Consider the following 14,646-nt stretch of genomic DNA (forward strand, 5'->3'; position numbering starts at 1 on the left):
TTGTGTGTATTGAGCTGTACTGTACTGTACCCATTCTGCAATCTGTTAATAAAATGTTCAATCAAGAATGGAGTGATTGACAGTGTCAAAGGCCTTTTGTAGGTCCAGCATGATCTGTTAATACAATTTTCAATCAATCAATCAATCAATCAATCAATCAAGACCCTCGTCGCGGGCACTGCATTCCGTTCTCGAGAGAGAGAGAGAGAGAGAGAGAGAGAGAGAGAGAGAGAGAGAGAGAGAGAGAGAGAGAGAGAGAGAGAGAGAGATCATCAGCAGGCTATTATATGATATTCAGACTCTAGATCTATTTGCAGAGCCAGATGAGATGAGGCAACCTGTGCGATTTGCACGTACTGTATAGCTACAGACAGTATGTGTGTATGCGCGCACTGCGGGAGGTGGCCAGAAGCGCGCAACTAGCCAACTACTATTATTACTACTATATTATACAACGGCATGCAAATTTCTCGATTCTGATTGGCCATTCACACGTCTTTATTGGTAACAATCCACGGTCCTGGGCTCAGGACCCGCCCACAACCAAATCACATAACCCTCCCCGGCTCACTCCGGGAGAAAACAGGATCGCGGAGAACAAATGGTTATGTTGAAAGCACCATAACGACTAAATATGAAGCGATTCTGTCAAGGGGAATGTGTTAGTATTTTAAACAATGTTGGATGATGTAATTGATGGGTCTTGACTCAATCTAGAACAAAAGAAAAATCGCGGATTGATTGATAGATTAATTGATTGATTTAAATTTCTTCCTTCCTACTTTCCGACTGCAGCGTTCTCTCTCACACTGTCCGACGCTGGCGTACCCACAAACACACACATACACACACACACACACACACACACACACACACACACACACATACACACACACACACACACACGCACACACACACTGTGACACACACACACACACACACACACACACACGCACACACACACACACACACTCCTGTCTGCAACAGCGGGGGAGTCAGACTGAGAGAGAAGCAGCGCTGTTTTAAGTGAGCATGGTCTATTGAATTGATTGATTGGTTGATTGCTAATTTTATTACTGTACCCCTGGTTTCCAACTGGTTAAGTTTAGGCTAAAAGAAATAAATAAAAAAATAGGGCGAAGAAAACGTTTTTTTCCTATAGGGCAAAGAAAACGTTTTAATAAATTTTCAATCAATCATTCCAATAATACACAGTTGGATGTGTTAGTTGGTTGGATGCACTTCAAGCTGCTTCCACATGAGGCAACTTCTCTCAATCATTCCAATAATACACAGTTGGATGTGTTAGTTTGGTTGGATGCACTTCAAGCTGCTTCCACATGGAGTTGTGGGAACTACTTTTTCTGGCGGATGGTTTTTTCAATAAATCTTCGATTAATGTGTGTTTATTGTATAGAAATAAGGTTGGATGAATCTGGCAGTTGTATAAAAGCTTTACACCACGTGCAGTCGTGATTTGTGACCAATAAACCATGCCTAGGGGGGTCTAACGACCCTCGGCTGCGCCTCGGGCCTAACAACCACCCCTAGGCATGGTTTATTGGTCACAAACCACTCCTGCGTGTGATGTAATGCTTAATTAATACAGTTTGATCCATCGCAAAGCGCTCCAGCGCTTGAATACGGCCGGGGGATCCGCTCTATACAATGCAGACCCACGGCTCTCGTATTATAATGAGCCCGCGAGGCGTGTTATTATTAGAGTTAATAATATTGTATATTGTTTACACTGCCTTTTTATTCCATTTTTACTTCTCCACTGTACCATAATTATGTGACCTGTACCTCTATGTCTTCTACTACCTGTACCTCCCCTCCCCCCGGCCCTCCCCATGCTGCTGATTTTATATTATTTTATGAATACAACGTTTAATGTTCGCTTAGCTAACGTAGAGAAACGTCAGACGTAATTCGAGATACGTCAGACGTACTTCGAGATACTTCCGCATAGTACTGCCACAGGACTATTACGTCAGACGTACTTCGAGATACTTCCGCATTAGTCCTGTGGCCGCCGGAAGTACCAATCTGGACCTCGAGGCTCCGAGTCTGCAGCTCGACCCTACTCAGCTATCGGCCTGCGTTGAAATTTCTCCGATCTACACTTCCTGTCACATACTATGGTGGTTCAAAGTTCAGCGTTCTGAATGAATCATATCAATAATTGTTATGATTCGCGATAATAAGCTACAAAAGGTAACGTTTTTGACAAATATTGAAACGCAGTCAGTTTCTCCACACTATTGTTACCATGTAGGAAGAATTAGATCTGAAATTAGTTTCAAAATGGTTACACTGTGGGGGAAATAAAATAGTACAGTCGATTACAGTAAATATCAGTATCTGTTATTATGCACGCCTGGTGATACTATATCCAAATTGAACTTGGCCATTTGAAATATACTATATGTATATATATATAAATGTGCGAATTGGCTATAATAAGGTAATGTATAAGCATATATTCTATATTCTATAATAATATTTCAAATTGCATTGGTCCGGATGGGAGAATTCAGTACTGTATATACAGAACCTTCAGTTTGATCATCTTCCCTTTATCAATTTCCTTAGATCTTTTGTACACGTGATCTCAAGAGGGTACTGAATGAGCTCAGTGGCCGTTTTTTAAGTTTGGTCATTATTATCATGGTTTTATTCACTGTCAAAGATGAAAAGAAAAATCATAATTCATATTTTCCTTTGTTTCATCACAATTTAAGCAAGCCTAGTAATAGACACAATATTTCTGACACTGAGAATACATTCATTGAGGTCCATAGATGTTCCTAGATACCAAGAATATGCAAATAGCCCTTGTAGAAGTGGAGCAATATTCCATTTACCTAGGTATACATTTTATGCAGATTTTCACCTGGGGTGGAACAGGTCACTAGTTACAACAATGCTTATGTAACTATTAAAAACGTACATTTTAATCACGAAACAAAATGGCGGACTAACGTTAGCTAGCATGCTAGCTAGCTAACGTTAGTAGCATGCTAGCTACTGTAATAATATGCAATACTATTTGCTAAAACAAGCTCCAAACTATTTGCCACGGCACAGAGATAACATTTAGTCAAACGATAACAGCCCGGTGATGGTATCTGAACGGGATCATACTATTCCCATAAGAACTCACTTACCAGTTAACTAGTATACTATCTAGCATGCTAGCTAATAATGCTAACAATGCTACAAGCTTCGTTCTGCACTGTAGGCTACTAGTTGCCACCACGGTAATAATTCACAAAGTAGCATGTAGTCAAACGATGACAGCAAGATTATGGTATGTGAATGGCATAATACATTATATTGTCAATGACTTACCAAGGAGTTTGGCTCAGACTATTTGTCAAGCCAGTAGTGAAGACACCATCGCGCCAACAAGTTACGTTTGAATACCTCAAGTCCCGTGAGATCTTCTAGGTCTCGCGAGTTGCTTAGGACTACCCTCTCGAAGGGGAGGGGAGGGCGAGGAGGGGAGGAGGGGAGGGGGAATCTATACTAAATTGATTCAACGACAGTTTTTCAAATGTTGAAATGGTATCTGTAATTAAATATTGAATCAACATAGCTTTTCCAACCTCAACCAAAAATAACCAATCTGACCAAAATCCAACATTTAATTAATGTCTTTTGCTATCTGGGAAACATGCAGGTTGCATGTTTTCATGCAGACATCATCACACTAATGTTACTGCATCAGACAATAATGTTGAAACATAGAAATGAGTGGAAAATATATTTTTTATAAGATAAGATAAGATATTCCTTTATTGAAATCAAGGGTACAGTGACCGTGACAGGCCCGGATTGATTGATTGATTGATTGATTGAAAACTTTATTAACAGATTGCAGAATGGGTACAGTGACGTCACAGGCCCGGATTGATTGATTGATTGATTGATTGAAAACTTTATTAACATCTCTCTCACTTTCTCTCTGTCTCTCTCTCTCTCTCTCTCTCTCTGTGTCATGCTAGCATACAGGCACAGGTCATAGATACTGGTCAACCGTGTCATGCTAGCATACAGGCACAGGTCATAGATACTGGTCAACCGTGTCATGCTAGCATACAGGCACAGGTAATAGATACTGGTCAACCGTGTCATGCTAGCATACAGGCACAGGTCATAGATACCAACAGTGTCATGCTATACAGGCACAGGTCATAGATCAACAGTGTCATGCTATACAGGCACTAGCATACAGGCACAGGTCATAGATACCAACAGTGTCATGCTAGCATACAGGCACTGGTCATTGATACCAACAGTGTCATGCTAGCATACAGGCACAGGTCATAGATACCAACAGTGTCATGCTATACAGGCACAGGTCATAGATACCAACAGTGTCATGCTAGCATACAGGCACAGGTCATAGATACCAACAGTGTCATGCTAGCATACAGGCACAGGTCATAGATACCAACAGTGTCATGCTAGCATACAGGCATAGGTCATAGATACCAACAGTGTCATGCTATACAGGCACAGGTCATAGATACCAACAGTGTCATGCTATACAGGCACAGGTCATAGATACCAACAGTGTCATGCTATACAGGCACAGGTCATAGATACCAACAGTGTCATGCTAGCATACAGGCACAGGTCATAGATACCAACAGTGTCATGCTAGCATACAGGCACAGGTCATAGATACCAACAGTGTCATGCTAGCATACAGGCACAGGTCATAGATACCAACAGTGTCATGCTAGCATACAGGCACAGGTCATAGATACCAACAGTGTCATGCTAGCATACAGGCACAGGTCATAGATACCAACAGTGTCATGCTAGCATACAGGCACAGGTCATAGATACCAACCATGTCATGCTATACAGGCACAGGTCATAGATACCAACAGTGTCATGCTATACAGGCACAGGTCATAGATACCAACAGTGTCATGCTATACAGGCACAGGTCATAGATACCAACAGTGTCATGCTATACAGGCACAGGTCATAGATACCAACAGTATCATGCTATACAGGCACAGGTCATAGATGCCAACAGTGTCATGCTATACAGGCACAGGTCATAGATACCAACCATGTCATGCTAGCATACAGGCACAGGTCATAGATACCAACCTATCACACCTATCACACCTATCACACCTCTCACACCTATCACACCTATCACACCTCTCACACCTATCACACCTCTCACACCGATCCCACCTCTCACACCTATCACACCTCTCACACCTATCACACCTATCACACCTATCACACCTCTCACACCTATCACACCTATGACACCTCTCACACCTATCACACCTCTCACACCAATCACACCTCTCACACCTATCACACCTATCACACCTCTCACACCTCTCACACCTATCACATCTCTCACACCTATCACACCTATCACACCTCTCACACCTCTCACACCTATCACACCTCTCACACCTATCACACCTATCACACCTCTCACACCTATCACACCTCTCACACCGATCCCACCTATCACACATATCACACCTCTCACACCTATCACACCTCTCACACCTATCACACCTCTCACACCTATCACACCTCTCACACCTATCACACCTCTCACACCTCTCACACCTATCACACCTCTCACACCTATCACACCTATCACACCTCTCACACCTATCACACCTCTCACACCTCTCACACCTATCACACCTATCACACCTCTCACACCTCTCACACCGATCACACCTATCACACCTCTCACACCTCTCACACCTATCACACCTCTCACACCTATCACACCTCTCACACCTCTCACACCTATCACACCTCTCACACCTATCACACCTCTCACACCTATCACACCTCTCACACCTCTCACACCTATCACACCTCTCACACCTCTCACACCTATCACACCTCTCACACCTCTCACACCTATCACACCTCTCACACCTATCACACCTATCACACCTCTCACACCTATCACACCTCTCACACCTCTCACACCGATCCCACCTATCACACATATCACACCTATCACACCTCTCACACCTATCACACCTCTCACACCTCTCACACCTATCACACCTCTCACACCTATCACACCTATCACACCTCTCACACCTCTCACACCTATCACACCTATCACACCTCTCACACCTATCACACCTATCACACCTCTCACACCTATCACACCTATCACACCTCTCACACCTATCACACCTATCACACCTCTCACACCTATCACACCTCTCACACCTCTCACACCTCTCACACCTATCACACCTCTCACACCTATCACACCTCTCACACCTATCACACCTATCACACCTCTCACACCTATCACACCTCTCACACCAATCCCACCTATCACACCTCTCACACCTCTCACACCGATCCCACCTATCACACATATCACACCTCTCACACCTATCACACCTATCACACCTATCACACCTATCACACCTCTCACACCTATCACACCTCTCACACTTCTCACACCGATCCCACCTATCACACCTCTCACACCTATCACACCTCTCACACCTATCACACCTCTCACACCTATCACACTTATCATACCTATCACACCTCTCACACCTCTCACACCTCTCACACCTATCACACCTCTCACACCTATCACACCTATCACACCTCTCACACCTATCACACCTATCACACCTATCACACCTCTCACACCTCTCACACCTCTCACACCTATCACACCTCTCACACCTCTCACACCTATCACACCTCTCACACCTCTCACACCTATCACACCTCTCACACCTATCACACCTCTCACACCTATCACACCTCTCACACCTCTCACACCTATCACACCTCTCACACCTATCACACCTCTCACACCTATCACACCTCTCACACCTCTCACACCTATCACACCTCTCACACCTCTCACACCTATCACACCTCTCACACCTATCACACCTCTCACACCTCTCACACCGATCCCACCTATCACACATATCACACCTCTCACACCTCTCACACCTATCACACCTCTCACACCTATCACACCTCTCACACCTATCACACCTATCACACCTCTCACACCTCTCACACCTCTCACACCTATCACACCTCTCACACCTATCACACCTATCACACCTCTCACACCTATCACACCTCTCACACCTCTCACACCTCTCACACCTATCACACCTCTCACACCTATCACACCTCTCACACCTATCACACCTATCACACCTCTCACACCTATCACACCTCTCACACCTATCACACCTATCACACCTCTCACACCTATCACACCTCTCACACCGATCCCACCTATCACACCTCTCACACCTCTCACACCGATCACACATATCACACCTCTCACACCTATCACACCTATCACACCTATCACACCTCTCACACCTATCACACCTCTCACACCTCTCACACTTCTCACACCGATCCCACCTATCACACCTCTCACACCTCTCACACCTCTCACACCTCTCACACTTATCATACCTATCACACCTCTCACACCTCTCACACCTCTCACACCTCTCACACCTATCACACCTATCACACCTCTCACACCTATCACATCTCTCACACCTCTCACACCTCTCACACCTATCACACCTCTCACACCTATCACACCTATGACACCTCTCACACCTATCACACCTCTCACACCAATCACACCTCTCACACCTATCACACCTATCACACCTCTCACACCTCTCACACCTCTCACACCTCTCACACCTCTCACACGTCTCACACCGATCCCACCTATCACACCTATCACACCTATCACACCTCTCACACCTCTCACACCTCTCACACCTCTCACACCTCTCACACCTATCACACCTATCACACCTCTCACACCTATCACACCTCTCACACCTCTCACACCTATCACACCTCTCACACATATCACACCTCTCACACCTCTCACACCGATCCCACCTATCACACATATCACACCTATCACACCTCTCACACCTATCACACCTCACACCTATCACACCTCTCACACCTATCACACCTCTCACACCTATCACACCTCTCACACCTCTCACACCTCTCACACCTATCACACCTATCACACCTCTCACACCTCTCACACATATCACACCTATCACACCTCTCACACCTATCACACCTCTCACACCTATCACACCTATCACACCTCTCACACCTATCACACCTCTCACACCTCTCACACCTATCCCACCTATCACACCTCTCACACCGATCCCACCTATCACACATATCACACCTCTCACACCTATCACACCTATCACACCTATCACACCTCTCACACCTATCACACCTCTCACACTTCTCACACCGATCCCACCTATCACACCTCTCACACCTATCACACCTCTCACACCTCTCACACCTATCACACTTATCACACTTATCACACCTCTCACACCTCTCACACCTCTCACACCTATCACACCTCTCACACCTATCACATCTCTCACACCTCTCACACCTATCACACCTCTCACACCTATCACACCTCTCACACCTATCACACCTATCACACCTCTCACACCTATCACACTTCTCACACTGATCCCACCTATCACACCTCTCACACCTATCACACCTATCACACCTATCACACCTCTCACACCTCTCACACCTATCACATCTCTCACACCTCTCACACCTATCACACCTCTCACACCTATCACACATATCACACCTCTCACACCTATCACACATCTCACACCTATCCCACCTATCACACCTATCACACCTCTCACACCTCTCACACCAATCCCACCTATCACACCTCTCACACATATCACACCTATCACACCTCTATACCCATTCTGCAATCTGTTAATAAAGTTGTACTTATGTTATGCTTTTACATTATACTTACTTAATAAGTGAATAGTTCCAAGTCAATCAAAAACGATGAGTTTTATTTACTCAAAACATAATGCGGTTTACAGTCTGTATCTACTTAATTATCTTAAGTTGTACTTAATTTATGCTTTTACATTATACTTACTTAATAAGTGAATAGTTCCAAGTCAATCAAAAACTATGAGTTTTATTTACTCAAAACATAATGCGGTTTACAGTCTGTATCTACTTAATTATCTTAAGTTGTACTTAAGTTATGCTTTTATATTATACTTACTTAATAAGTGAATAATTCCAAGTCAATCAAAAACGATGAGTTTTATTTACTCAAAACATAATGCGGTTTACAGTCTGTATCTACTTAATTATCTTAAGTTGTACTTAAGTTATGCTTTTACATTATACTTACTTAATAAGTGAATAGTTCCAAGTCAATCAAAAAAGATGAGTTTTATTTACTCAAAACATAATGCGGTTTACACTCTGTATCTACTTAATTATCTTAAGTTGTACTTAAGTTATGCTTTTACATTATACTTACTTAATAAGTGAATAGTTCCAAGTCAATCAAAAACTATGAGTTTTATTTACTCAAAACATAATGCGGTTTACAGTCTGTATCTACTTAATTATCTTAAGTTGTACTTAAGTTATGCTTTTACATTATACTTACTTAATAAGTGAATAATTCCAAGTTAATCAAAAACGATGAGTTTTATTTACTCAAAACATAATGCGGTTTTCAGTCTGTATCTACTTAATTATTTTAAGTTGTACTTAAGTTATGCTTTTACATTATACTTACTTAATAAGTGAATAGTTCCAAGTCAATCAAAAACTATGAGTTTTATTTACTCAAAACATAATGCGGTTTACAGTCTGTATCTACTTAATTATCTTAAGTTGTACTTAAGTTATGCTTTTATATTATACTTACTTAATAAGTGAATAATTCCAAGTCAATCAAAAACGATGAGTTTTATTTACTCAAAACATAATGCGGTTTACAGTCTGTATCTACTTAATTATCTTAAGTTGTACTTAAGTTATGCTTTTACATTATACTTACTTAATAAGTGAATAGTTCCAAGTCAATCAAAAAAGATGAGTTTTATTTACTCAAAACATAATGCGGTTTACACTCTGTATCTACTTAATTATCTTAAGTTGTACTTAAGTTATGCTTTTACATTATACTTACTTAATAAGTGAATAGTTCCAAGTCAATCAAAAACTATGAGTTTTATTTACTCAAAACATAATGCGGTTTACAGTCTGTATCTACTTAATTATCTTAAGTTGTACTTAAGTTATGCTTTTACATTATACTTACTTAATAAGTGAATAATTCCAAGTTAATCAAAAACGATGAGTTTTATTTACTCAAAACATAATGCGGTTTTCAGTCTGTATCTACTTAATTATTTTAAGTTGTACTTAAGTTATGCTTTTACATTATACTTACTTAATAAGTGAATAGTTCCAAGTCAATCAAAAACTATGAGTTTTATTTACTCAAAACATAATGCAGTTTACAGTCTGTATCTACTTAATTATCTTAAGTTGTACTTAAGTTATGCTTTTACATTATACTTACTTAATAAGTGAATAATTCAAAGTCAATCAAAAACTATGAGTTTTATTTACTCAAAACATAATGCGGTTTAGAGTCTGTATCTACTTAATTATCTTAAGTTGTACTTAAGTTATGCTTTTACATTATACTTACTTAATAAGTGAATAGTTCCAAGTCAATCAAAAACTATGAGTTTTATTTACTCAAAACATAAGAACACGTCACACGAACTCAAGACATTCAAGTTAGTAGAACTTTCATAGAATATTGAGTATACCCTACTCAAACTAATTGATTATTTTGAACATGCGGGTTTACAGTGCAGTATTGCCAGCTGTATAGCATGTAATGTGGATTGGTATTTTGGTTCCACATTGGCAGGACCCAATATACAGCACAACGTTTGTGAATTTTACATGTGCCAAGCGGATTGACAATTTTCAGATAATCTATACATTTTATTCTGTACTGTACATAGATACACTGTGTTATCCCAACGGTCACAATAGTTGCCGTCAACATGTTTGCTCATTCTATGACCACACTATACAAATTTGAGTAATTCAGCCAGGATGTAAACGGCTCTGGTCATGTGCACTGCACATATTGAGACCCTTTATTATTTCAATATTTGCTGGAAATACATTGATACATCATTCAGTAACATTTTCAGAGCCTTATAACAAACATTATTACACTATTGTGACCAGAGGGATTAAATGTGTAATATACATTACATTGTATGTACATGTTATAACATGCATGTATTTATTTTCTATATATATTTTCTATATATATATATTTTCAATTTTAACATTGCCATAATGTTGGAGAGGGCAACACAATGTTTTTGTAAGATAAATAGATGTATACTCTTTGAATAGAAATAAATATAAAGAGTTTGAAGTTGTAACACAATGTTTTTGTAAGATAAATAGTTTCGATGAAGAACAAAACCTCCTAAATGCATACAAAAAAAGGGAAAAACTTCATATCTGCACTTTGCAAGGCACTAATACCTGGTCGGTATTGTTAACATATAGTCCAAAAACAGTGTACGGTGTTTACAGTGTTATTGTACATTGCTAACATACAGATTATATATGTATACTCTTTGAATAGAAAAAAATAAAAGAGTTGTTTGAAGTTGATATAATGTGCTTGTGTAGTTATTTTTCTGTTAACTTATTCACATGGATTTTAAAACTGAACCTTAAGTTATAGTAACAGCAAATATTTGAGTTGATTAACTTAAAAATTTGAGTTGATTAACTTAAAAGAAATGAGGCATTAGATTGCCTCACTGTCTTTGAGTTCTGTTAACTTAATCACATGGATTTAAGGTTGAACCTTAAGTCACAGTAACTGAACATATTTGAGTTGCCTCCACTTGAGAACCTTAAGTCACAGTAACTGAACATATTTGAACTGCCTTAACTGAGAACTGTAAGTCACAGTAACTGAACATATTTGAGTTGACACCACTTGAGAACCTTAAGTCACAGTAACTGAATATATTTGAACTGCCTTAACTGAGAACTGTAAGTCACAGTAACTGAACATATTTGAGTTGACACCACTTGAGAACCTTAAGTCACAGTAACTGAATATATTTGAATTGCCTTAACTGAGAACTGTAAGTCACAGTAACTGAACATATTTGAGGTGACTCCACTAGAGAACCTTAAGTCACAGTAACTGAACATATTTGAACTGCCTTAACTGAGAACTGTAAGTCACAGTAACTGAACATATTTGAGGTGACTCCACTAGAGAACCTTAAGTCACAGTAACTGAACATATTTGAATTGCCTTAGCTGAGAACTGTAAGTCACAGTAACTGAACATATTTGAGTTGCCTCCACTTGAGAACCTTAAGTCACAGTAACTGAACATATTTGAACTGCCTTAACTGAGAACTGTAAGTCACAGTAACTGAACATATTTGAGTTGACTCCACTTGAGAACTGTAAGTCAGAGTAACTGACCATATTTGATTTGACTTAACTGAGAACCTTAAGTCACAGTAACAGACCATATTTGAGTTGCCTTAACTGAGAATTGTAAGTCTTAGCCAACTGAAAACATTTGAGTTTATCAACTTAAAAAAATTGAGGCATGGGATGGCCTCAATTTTTTTAAGTTCTGGAAACTTATTCGGGTTTACAGTGTACTGTGTAGCCTGCCTGTTGCAGTTGTGACAGTCTTTTCCTCCGTTCTGGCAGTCCTGTGGCTGCAAGACAGCCCAGGTCGCTTCTTAACCCCCCTCCCAGCCCCCCGGGTTTGCATAGACATTTTAGGAAAAGGGGAAACCATGATGCATACATGTATAGGATACTATTAATTAGAAAATAAATCATAATTATGTTTGTGAGCAACAGCACCAGGCACGAGAGTTCATTCGTTTCTGTCCGTAAACAGAGGTTCGAAATGATCCAGCTCATCTTTGACTTGCTAAGAGACGTGGACAAATGCAGGCCTTTCAGCAAACCAACTAACATTTTTGAACGTTGCCCCCCCTCACTTCAAAATGTTCTCATTACATCCACGTAAGATTAACGACGTAAACTCAACGCCGAGATATCAAACGCCACGTAACCACTCACTTACCCGCGTGATCCTATACCACTGATCCACACTGTAGTGACGTCTCCAATATTCGATTATATTAACCTAAGCACCTTACCCTATCTGCGCTCTCATTCAGAATCCATCTGTACAGTCGAGGTCAGAGTCGATCCTTGTGATTCCCGACTTCACCAGCCCTCGCCGACACAAAACATCCCATCCTGGAATCGCGCTCTAAACTTAACACTTTGAGTGCCACTCACGAGATATCTCGGGTTTTTAATAGTGACGTTGAATGCCACTCACGAGATTTCTCTGATTTTTTTTTTTAGCGATCTGGAAAATTATTGCATCACCCGAGCCTACCCGAGTATAGCCGAGGGGCGCCGGCGATCACTGTGGTAAAAAGCGCCCCCTGACGTCTCCCAGATGACATAAGTGATTTTGGAATGGACTCAATGAAAATGAATGGGGGAAAAAATCCGGTACTCCACATTTTCCATTCCACTGATCCAGCCGGGGTTACCACAGTTCATTCTGGAACCTCAGATCCCTGCTGATCATGGAGTTCTACAGTATCGCATTGGATCCATACACGTATCGATTTTTTCGAATGGTGATCAGGAATTGGAATATACCAGTTGGATACCATCTGATGTCAGGTAAGGACTCTATGTTATCAGTGTTAGGATAATCAGAGTAAGTTTGATGAAGATATAGGCTGTTTTGTGAAATGTCTTCTTTCGGTTTCACTGTAAAAGTCCGAGAGGAAATCAACGAGTTGATTATCAGTGCGCGGCCGTAATGTGCTTGCGTGCACGTATAATATTGATCATCTAGCGTTTATTTGAAAACGATTCATAAAAAGGCAGACGAATATCAACGTTGTGGAATATTCCACTAAAAGACGATTTTCATAGAATGCTCCAGAACGGGCTGTTTTTTATATCAAAACGGGGGCTTTTCTAACTGCTCTGAAACGGAAACGACGCGATAAAAAAACAATCTGCCTTGACAGCACTGACTGGAAAATAGTCTTTGATAATGCGATGGGCAGATTAGACACATAGCCATAATTTAAAACATAGATTAGGCGATATTAACGTTAACATTGGCGCCGATGGTGGCATTCAGCCGGTAAAAAGGAAAACCAGGCGTGGCGCTCAAAGTGTTAATAGAACTCATCTCTGCTCTACCGCCCCACCCCCCTGCACGCAAAAACAACATCCACACCGGGCCCCAACTGGTGGCTACTGGCTACACGACCAAATACACAACCCCGTTCTCCCCTTCCAGACAGCAAAACTTCTGCACTGCAACACCTTAACCCCGGTCCTTTCTACCGCTTGCTCTCAATATGGGAACAATGCCGAACGGGTCTTACAACGGCACCAATTCTGTCGTATATTTCTAATCAATATCTAAGGTTATTTACAGTACAATGAGGTTGCTATCTGGAAAGGAATAAGGGTCATAATGATAGAATGGTCTTCTCTACTGATAGAGAAATAAACTGTGCAGTCCAAAAAAATGAACTATAGTTCAACTCCAAACGTTTATTTTGCCTCGGGGCTCAGAGTGAATTCAGAAGGTTGTTGTTTACATACAAGGATTATTTCATAGTACATCAAATATGT

Source organism: Notolepis coatsorum (genome assembly GCF_963971535.1).
Source record: "Notolepis coatsorum genome assembly, chromosome: 4".
In the NCBI taxonomy this organism is placed as follows: domain Eukaryota; kingdom Metazoa; phylum Chordata; class Actinopteri; order Aulopiformes; family Paralepididae; genus Notolepis; species Notolepis coatsorum.